Raw genomic sequence first — 10407 nt, forward strand, 5'->3', positions numbered from 1 at the left:
AATTAATCCTATGCAGGGAACAAGACATCCCATTCTTGTTCTCCCAAGACCAGTGTGAAACACTTCCAAATTTTGTCCTTGTTATTGGAGGGGAGGCAAAATGAATAACCTGGTTAATCATCAACGCTGCAAAAAATACCACTAAAAATGCAAGATAAATAACTTGATGTCCCTTCCACTCAATCCATTTTTAGAGGCAAGTTTCATTTCAGTAGATGTTTTAACTGATGGTTAAATCCATGTTAAATCCATGTTAATAGCCTGGGAAGAAACCTGGAAAGGCTTTGAGTAAGGAAGAATTGCCAATGCAATGATGGGCAATGATACTTTGGATCACAAGCGTTCCTCTGGTGATGTGTGTTGAAGTGCTGGCTTTTTTAAACAGTAGTAAATCTTCCTTACTTAATTCCCATTTCAGAACAACTTATATTTTCTGGAGAAGGTTGGTAGAAAACACCTATATGCCAACATTAATACCTCAGGGGAAAAAAAGGCTTTCTATGAGAGCAACCAGAAGTATTGCTGGGACAATACTGGCCACAAGAGAGGAATATGTGTTTATACGGACTTAGTAAAGACTGGGAGTTCTGGATCAGGATTTTCTCAATCTCCCAAAACTGGCACAGAGCCTTGAGAAAGCCAACCTGCCTCTCAGGGTTTTAGGCTGCCTCGCTGTAGCTGCAATGAGACACTGGCTGCCTCCCCGGTAGCCTGGGACAACCAAAGAACGTTGCACCAGTTACCTGAAATCACAGCACTTAGACTGTATTTACCATTGACAATTGCTGCTTCTGTTGAAGATTACTTTAAAATGGAAACAGACCTTTGTGCCCCAAAACATGTTTATTTGTCTATCAGTTTGTTCACCAGCTGATCTAATAAAAATATTACTGCTCCCCACCAACTTGGTCTACAGGGCATTTTAAGATCCTTGAATGGAGGAAGCAAACAAAACCATACAGTGTATTACCAGGCAGACAGAGGAATAGCTAAGCACAAGACTTATAAATATTATTTTGCACACAGCAGTTTCTGCATGTCCCTCTCTCCCTCCCTGATATACAGAGGTTTTATATTATTACTACAGAAAAAAAAACCACCTAGATAATAGCCAAACTCATATGAAAAGCACTCCCCTGTTTAACAGGCCCCAAGAAATAACGCCATGAGCTATGGGCCCAATGAGAATGACAAAAATACTTCTATCTGAGCTAGCTGACAGAAAACAGTCAAAAGAACAGCGATATAAATTGCTGCTTCATTATAAATCACTGCATTTGGCACACCTGTTCCAGCACACCTTGGGGTTGTTGCTGGACATAATATGCCTTTAAGCAGCTGGCTTTGCACACGTGAGCATGGTCATATTGTCACATGTACCACAAAACCACAGAGCAGCCATGCTCTTCATTGTCAGACCCAAGGAGGTTTCTGAAAAATGTTGTTCTCCAGTTGCCCGGTCTTACTGAGAGCCCATGGCAAGGCTCAGGTGCTGTGCTGTGTAGCACGGCTGTAGAGCCGGCACGAATCCAAACATCGCAGAGTGTGAGCAAAGCAAGATCAGGGCTGTCTGCACCTGTCTAAAGAGATGTATTTTATTAGCACAGCACAATAACTTGAAGTCAGGTCCTTTTCCAGTGTGAACACTGCCTATTTTGGTGCAGGATCACTATGGGAGAATATATTTCAAATCTGGAAAGAGGAATTTTTTCCCAGTTTACAAACTGTTCAATGTTTACAAAATATTAAATTGGAGTCAGTAACAAAAGAACACAGATTCAGCAGCAAAGATTTGAATAATCCTTAGAGTTGCTGGACTTCTTGAGTTATACCAGTGAAGCTAGCCTAGTATTTTGCAGAATGATTAACAGCCTGCGCTTGTGGGGATTTTACTAATTTTTAGTGGAGTTACTCAAGTAAATTAGAATAGGAATATTGTTTACCAGCCCTCGGAAGATTACATTGCTGGGCCATGTTCACGTGTGCTTTGGAAGGCTTAGAAGGGGACAGGGAGAAGGAATGGAAAGAACCACATACTCCTCTGGAGCACAAATCATGCCTGTTTGTACCTGAAAGACCATAAACTTATCTGTTTGCAGAGTACTGGCATGTCGCCTGGGAACTTCTATTAAAAGATTTAGTTCTACTGCACCGCACCTCTCAGGGCCAAAGGTGGCATCTTTAGCATGCAAAGGAAAGCTTTAAGGTCATGTCTATGGTAAAAAGAAAAATCCGTGATTAATCTGACAGCAGATTCAGCGTCACCTGCCTGTGGGGCTGTTGGGATGTTTTCTCCAGTGACACTGCAGCGCGTTCTGACTCCCAGCTTTTATGTTATTCCATTTTGTCTTGTTGCACAAGCCTTGCTCTAGGATGAATGTTTGGATTTGTATTTTGGTGATGTGAAGCAATCTAGCCCTGAACTTGCTGCAGTTTCTTGCACATACATAAAGCATAATATGAAGCCAGGGAGAGTTTGGCTCTAAAAGCTAATGGCAGGACAGGTCCTTTACATCCTGGGCAGGCAAGATCTGCCTGAGTGCCCATGACTCCCAGACCTTCCTAGCATCTTCCTGTCTGATAGGGAGGAGGCTCATAACCTGGGCTCCCATGTACAGCTTTGTGGTGTGACCAGGCTCTGTAAATTCACTACATGAGTCCCCCCAGCACAACGAATGGGCACAGCTGTGAAATACAAACTTTTCTGAAGAACCCATTCCTGGCCCTGCCTCTTGCTGCCCCATGCCAAAGTAATGAACTAACTCCATTTACAATTGTTTTGCTTGACATATGGGTCCCAGATAGGGAGAAACAGCCAAAAGAAAGCAAATTTAACTCAATGTGGGAAAATCCCTACTGCACTGGGCGTGGGTATGTACTGGTGAGCTTGGCTGTACAACAGGGAAAGGACAAAAAGCCAAAGAGGGGAGAAAAGCTGAGCTGGGAGGGAGGGGCAGAGGAAGATTTTGTGTGCGCCTGGGAAGGAAACAATGGGACAAGGGGAAGGAATTAAAAGAACCACATCCTCTGCATCATAGCCCTGCAGTTTAAGTTACTCCCTCACACTGAACCAACCCATAGTGCCCTACTTCTAACATTGCTCCCCTGTGACTGCTGTGGTGAAGATCCATCCCACTAGATGTGTCTTGACAAGGGACCATTAGCAGTGCTCTTAGCGTGTTAGATCCTTCTTTCTGATGATATTTTGATGTCTCCCCCACCCTTGTTGGCCTATCCCAAGCCCCTACAATTAAGCTTCAGCCCCACAGCCTCTGCTGAACATAAGCCAAAGGATGTTCCTCCCTCCCCTCCACCTCTGACCCCAAAGCCAAGCCAATCTTGCCCCAGGCAGACCAGCTCTCTCCAAAGCTCTCCACAAACCTTCAGTTGAGAGGTTCTCCCCACCCACTCCACTTTCCTGCAATGCCTCTTGGGGAAGAGCTACACAAAGAAAGGATAAAGGCAAGAAGGCATTTCCTTGCACCCTGTTGTACCTATGTCCTCTTCTCTCACCTCTGCTTCCACTAAATTTCTTGAGCTCATCATCTTGCTTGTGAACTGCTACATGACTCACTAATGATAATATCGGTGCTTTTCCATTATTGCTACTTTCCATAATATATGTACTATTCATAATATTCACCCTTGTACACTCTTTGTACGTTCAAAGCATTTGCGACTATTTACTGCTTTTTCGTCCCAAAAGCAGTGCAAGGGAAGTGGGGATGTCAGCACTAGCAGCCCCACTGAGCAGACGAGCCATTCAATACAGAGAGGACAAGAGTTAGCAGCAGCAGCCTCTGCATTTGAGTGCCCAGCATGAGGTCTTTTGGTCTGAACAACCCAGAAACAGGTCTCCTCAACTTACTGTTCCCTTCAGATAAAAAAAAATGTCTGCAAGTGCTCTCAGCCATGTCCAATGAGAAAAAATGGTTTTAAAAAATGCATGTGTGTTTATAAACACACACACATATATGTATATACATATGCATGTATATATGCACATGTATATATGGATATACATGCCTATATATAAGTACATATATACCCATGCAATGTATAATGTATATCTAAGGTAGAACTGCAAATATACAATAACAAAATGTATATTATATTGTAGATATTATATATAATATATATTATAAGATATATATACATCCCTGTGAGATATAATTAGGTTTCATTTTGCTTCAATAAACCTTTGTCTATGGCAAGGTATCTACCTGAACACTTGAGGTTCCCTGTTTGGAGGGTTAATTATAAATGTACAACCTCCCTGTCTCCAGAGAGCAGAGGGACTTTATCCCTTCCTTGTAGCACCTGTGAAAGCATTGGGTTGACATTCAGCAGGAGAAGCCTAAAACAACCTGAACACCACCATCCTCTCAGCTAAGTCCTACAGCTCCAAGGTCACACCATAATAAACAGCACTACTACCTGGAGAGCTTCTGTTGCTGGGAACAAGGCGAGTACAAGGGGACAGGTTACACACTTGGAAGTGTACAGAGTCCTTCAGGATTTATTTGTTAACTCCAGAGAGAAAGTGAGTCATGAGAAACCTTAAGGTGGAGCACTCAAAACAAGGAGTGTATAAATGATTAGCAAGGGAAGGTCAGCACTAGTCCTTCAAGTCTGAGCATGTCCTGTTGTCGATGGTACATAAATAATACTAGCTGGATGCCTGTGGTTGCTGGAGAACAGCTATCACACTTCTAGTCTCTGACACGTCTCTGACTCATATAATATCATCAATGAGACTGATTTCAGTTTTCTTTAAAAAAGGTAGTTAAGGTTACAGGTATAAAGTGGTAAAAAATGGAACTCAGTCAACAGACCCAGTTTCAAGTCAAAGCTGCATGCTTGACAAAAGCCAAGTGCTTTTTTAAAAAAAAAAAAAACCAAGCCAAAACCCCTTTACTACATGGACAGACAAATGCAGGGATGGGAGATGGATCTGAATTATTCCACTTGCACTCGTGCAGCAATTCAATTAATCATCTTGCCAGATAAAATCCAATTGCAGAATCTTTATTAGCACATTGATGCCAATGAAAGAAAGTACATTGCCTGTTTTCTTCAGATCACAGGTTGAGTTTAGAGCATTTGCAGTTAGGAAAAAAAAACAGTTGACTTCTTCAGTGAGCAGGAATGACTAGTGATTCACTTGGAGGCATCTGACAAGAACATTGAGATTTATTTTTTTTTCTAAGATAAACTCTTCTATACTATTGATTTTAAAGAAAATATTCTGTGGATAACACACCTAAGTACACTAAATATGTTACCCTTAAATCCATGGATACTTGTGGCATTGCATGATGTAGCATCTAAGTACAGCTGCCCAAAGGCTGTAGGTTCTGGTATTTTCAGCAACATCAACTGCATAAACTATGGGGGAATCCAGGCCATTGTTGTAGTTTATTATTCAGTTGTGATTGCTCTTAGACATCTCTGACAACACATCTCCTGTAGAGCTACTGAGTACCTTTTGCACGGGGACTAAGCTTTTCTTCAGATACTCTCGAGTAAATTTCTTATCATGGACTGAAGTCAGACAGGTAAGCTGCGTCACAGAGATGGGGCACATTCTGAATGCTGCAGAGCAACAGAAGCTTCTGTTGAGTGTGAAAGTATACAATCATATACCTTTATCTGGTCTTGTGCTAAAAGGTACACAAGTAATTTCATAGACATCTGCATCAGAAAGGATAGGCTGCACAGCATTGTGTGGAAAAGCGATTTTTTCAGCATATTTCTATTTAGAAATTCTGGAGCACAATCCTACCACAACTCCGCCGTTAGAAGGAACGCCAGGAAAAGCTATGTATATATACATAAAACAGACAACATAGTCATCCGTCTGCCTTTTCTCAGGGAGCTTCTCCTGTGCATTTTTCTTTCACCAACAGTCAGTCTAAGACACTTTGATCCCTACATCCAAGCAGAGATCTGGCTGAAAGAAAAGGAGCCAAGAGGCCACAGAGATGTGAAGCCAAGGCCAAGTGTTCTCAGTGAGCTGTGGGGGATGAGGTGGATGGGGCACCCTGGAATGCACGATGGAGCGGACTAGCTAGAACAGTGGTATGCTGAGCATGAAAGTGCTTGTGCGTCAAAGTCTCCTGTCCCAGCTGGAATAGGGCAGCTGACAACCGGGTGATGCCACTACAGGACCTGAACGTTGGCTGGTGCCATTCCTGCCCCTCCTTGCTCTCAGACAGTGGGTGGCAGGAATGGTGACACTCCTGCCCTCTGACTCTTGAGGCAAGAGGCAAGAAGAATGTAGTTCCCACGAGGTTGGTTAAGGATCCTATTTAGGCTCATTTTCATATGTGCATGCTTTCCAGTCTCGGTGCCATCTGACTTACCAGCACTTCCTTTGCAGCCACTGCTTTCTGTCTGGGATAATTCTCACCTCCTCTGGTGACACTCCAGTGCTGGCAGAGTGTGCCTTGCTGTTGATTTACTGAACTGTAGAATTAAAATGGAATTTTGAATTTTAATGAGGTTTAATACTGCAGAACTGTACAAAGTTCAATGAAATAATTTTCCATTTTTTTTCTGTCTCTATATATATCTGTAACTATGTGTCTTGTCTTAATGTAATACATTTGTGGATGTGGTCCATATATCCCTTTGATTTGAGAATCTTAAAACAGTTTACAAACAAACATTAACTGTGGAGTTGAGAATCCTTACTTTGAACCATTCTTACCCCTCAGGAATGCTGAGATGCAGGGGAGACATATCTTCTTTTGCCCAGCAGTTATATTCTTCAGGACTCCAAAAAATCTGACACTGAACTGGCCAAGAAAAGAGCTGAGTCTCTTGCTTTGGTAACTGGATGTCAACTTCCCACCTGTCAGACAACTTTAATTAACACTTGACCTTGTCTGGTTTGCAGATTTATTTATCTTTTTGCTTTCTGATCAACAAAGATAATAGAAAAGGTCTTTGAAAAATAATAGAAAAGATATCTGAAAAATGCCAATCATTGTACAAACAACAACGGGTGAAATTGGGAGATAGAATTTGCTTTGTTTGCATTTGTGGGGAGTGGCAGAAAGAAGCAGCACCACTGAATGGCTGCGATACCATCTTCAAGTTATAAGATCCTTTTCTAAGCCATTGCAACAAATGTTATAAGCTGAGTTTGCCTCATCCTTCTCTACCTTCTGCAATCACGTGGGTACTCACTTTTGCAGCAATAGTTAGGGGAAGGAGCCAAAACTTAATTGCCTTGTTTAGATAGCTGAACTTCTGAAAAGCATAAAACCTAACCTGATTTGTAAGTGGTGCCTGTGCACTAGGCCCACATATGTACATTTTGCCTAGAACAGTATTTTTCTTGTGCATTTCTACAGGCACAGTGAGTGCTGCCATCATGGGCGTGCAGCTTACTCCTGCAGAAATAAAGTAATAAAATACAATCTCTTGCCTGTTTTCTTCTTTGAGAGGTGCTACAGAGGGCTGCTGTTTTCAAAGCAATTGTCAGTTAAATTGTGTCTGCATCCTTTTGTGTGAAATTAAAGAATGAGACAGGACACAATAAAAGTTACAAATTAATCAGAGGTTTGGCAGCGGCTTTAGATCACAGAAAAAAGTCTTGATCCACATTCATTTACATGAATAAATAACCAACTTAACTACTTAAGCAGTGCTATCATTCTTTGTCAGTGTGATCCTCATGCTTATGCAAAGTGTATGGATGCTTTTAGGTAAAGCAGACCAGCATGTTAGAGAGAAGACTAGTGACTCACAGTTCCTTGCAAAGAACTATACTTTAAAAGGATGTTTAAACCTGTAAGCTCAGAATTGCTCTGCCTTCATCACACAGGCACATTGCTATGACATGGGTGACTGGGAGCATAAACAACTTTTCAGAAAAATTCATAACAAAAAACATGTATTTATTCTTTCTAAAAGACAGGAGGAATAACCCCCAAAGCTGACCAAGCTATTTCTTTCTGTCCCCTTTGTTATTTTCTAGTATCGCTGGGCCTGAGTCAAAACCACAGCTGTCCACCCAAGCCTTCCCACTGACTTCTGTGGGGCTTGGATGGGGCTTGCTTGTTATCAAGCTTTGGTGCTGACCTTAGTCTGCCATCTCATCTCCCAGGCTCCCAGGAAGAGAGGACCCCAAACAATGTGAAGAAAGAATTCAAGCTAAAGCTGCCTGGGACAGGTTTCAACATGTGTTTTGAGATAACTGTTAGTGAGGCATGGCTTCAAAATCCAAATGAAGGAGTGATGTCTCAGCATGATATGCCAGCATGTGTTTGAAGAGCACCAAACACCATAAAACTGGAGGCTTTGGGCTGTGGCACTGATTTAATAACAAAAAAACCTAAAACAAAACAAAACATAGAACTGTGATCAAATTTGGAATTTGACCATATTTCTTGTTCTCTCAACTTTGCTGATATACATTACTGCTCCATTTGCTTCTGGGAAAATTGGAAATGAGGACAAACCTTAAAGGTGTAGCTTTCTGCTTGGACCTGCAGCACTTTAGGCAGCTGTCTGTGAGTGGCCAAGGCATAAATCTTCTGTCATCCAGAGCGGCATAGGGGGCATCACAGTCATTCCCAGGTTTGCTAGCAGAGCCTCAGCAAACTATTGCCATGCATTTGGGTCCTGGCCTAGGACACATCCTCTAAACATTGCTCCTTGCAGACCAGGAGCCTTCTATTCTCCCGTCGTCTGTGTTCCCTCCTGTTCTGTACAAAAACTGTGAAGTGCAAGGAAGAAAAAGTCAATGAGCGTTCCATTTATGCAGTAAGACCTTGCGTATGAGATGGAACAGCACATGACACCCAGGAAAACATCAAAACACAGCTCTGCTTAAACACGGTGGGTTTTGACTAAAGAAGTAAAACCAGGAACTAGTAAAAATTAGAGGAATAAGGTACAGTTAAATAACCACAATAAACAGCTACTAACCATGCGGTAGTGCAGAGGTTTCCATAAACCCATGAACTTTGCAAGGCTGCTGGGAACATCCAGTGCTATCTTCTCAGGTGAGAGAGCAGGAGGAGAGAAGGGTTACTCCTCAATTCACCCCTTTATTCACACCTAGGGAGAAAATGTCTTCTGATGATAAACCACAGCAAACAAAAGAAGCCACTCCTCTGTCATAATGTGCAAACCTATATTCATGAAATAGGGTGCACCCAGCACAGAGCACCCACAAACGTCTGCATCTTAGGAGGATCAACTACCCGTTTTGTGGACACGCTGTGCCTTTGGGATTTCTCTGCTGTTCCTGAAGGGCTGTGCCTACTTCATGGAAAAAGGAGAATTTCAAAAAATCACACTTTTAGGCTAGTGCATGATTATGGGTGACAATTTTAATCTTTCTTTTTAAAGGGCCTTTAAGGATTTGAGTGTATTTTGTTTTTGCTGTTTGGACAAGACAGACTACAACCGTGGATGTGAAAAATAAAGTTATTTAATACCCCACTGTCTTTAAAAGAGAAGGTTTGGCATACATATCTTGCCTTTGGAGTTTTGATTTCTCAGATCTGAACCCCATGTAGCAGAGGAGCCATCATTTGGCAGTAATGCAAAGTGTGGCATGGTGACATTTTTGTTCAAACAAGTCCTTGCACACAGAGAATTTTGCTGAAATTCAGGTAAATGTTTAATGAAACTGTAGCTGGATAAACTAAGACTCTGAAAAATAAAGTTACTTGAAAGCGAGGCTCCATGAGTGAAAAACTGGTATCAACATCCTATTACCGTAAGTGGGCCCAAGTATCACTGCAGGCCAGGAGTATGAGCCCTGAGGGCTCAGCTCGTTGTTGTAACAGCGGTATGAATGTACTGGATGAGTTTTTAGTTTAAAGAGCAATAAACCTTTTGCCAATCAATCAACCCCAAAATATAGCTAATGACTGATTTCTTGCCACTGCATATTGATGACTAACCTGCTGTGTTTCTTATCCTCATCACATTCCTGTTTTGGCTGTTTTCTGTTTTGTTTAGTAAACTCAGATGTGTTAAACAAGACTATAGGACTTTTCCTCCCCAATCTCAGTATCATTTTGTACTACAATGCTTCAGTGCCACTTAATATTGTGACAAGAAGTAATGCATTGACTGCAATGTATATTGCTTGCGTTCTTCTTCACTGCAACAATGAGTCATTATTCAGAGTATGTTTATGTAATATCATAAATACCAATCTCTGGTATTTATGCAGCATAGTATTTACTTGGGCAAGTTGCCACATGCACTAAAGAAGTAAACAAAGAGCCATTCTTTGGAGGGTTAAAAAAGTTTTAAAATGAATCCAATTTTCCTTCATAAGGCACTCCTTGTTATTTTACCTAAAGTGGCTCTTTAAGATATACAGTATGATAAAACACACTATTCCTGGGAGACGTAATTATGGTTCCTAAGAGACTG

At 41.6% G+C, this 10407-nt stretch overlaps 1 long non-coding RNA gene across 1 annotated transcript; it reads right to left on the reverse strand.

Moving 5' to 3' along the window:
* Positions 1 to 6367: 6367 nt before the first annotated feature.
* Positions 6368 to 9068, reverse strand: LOC142060740 (uncharacterized). Its single transcript, XR_012661901.1, has 4 exons — positions 8941 to 9068; positions 8472 to 8728; positions 6713 to 6856; positions 6368 to 6468 (listed from the first exon to the last, which is right to left on the reverse strand). It is a non-coding gene; the product is annotated as an uncharacterized LOC142060740 (long non-coding RNA).
* Between the last annotated feature and the right edge of the window lie 1339 nt (positions 9069 to 10407).

The sequence above is a fragment of the Phalacrocorax aristotelis genome, chromosome 8 (genome assembly GCF_949628215.1).
Source record: "Phalacrocorax aristotelis chromosome 8, bGulAri2.1, whole genome shotgun sequence".
Classification (NCBI taxonomy): Eukaryota; Metazoa; Chordata; class Aves; order Suliformes; family Phalacrocoracidae; genus Phalacrocorax; species Phalacrocorax aristotelis.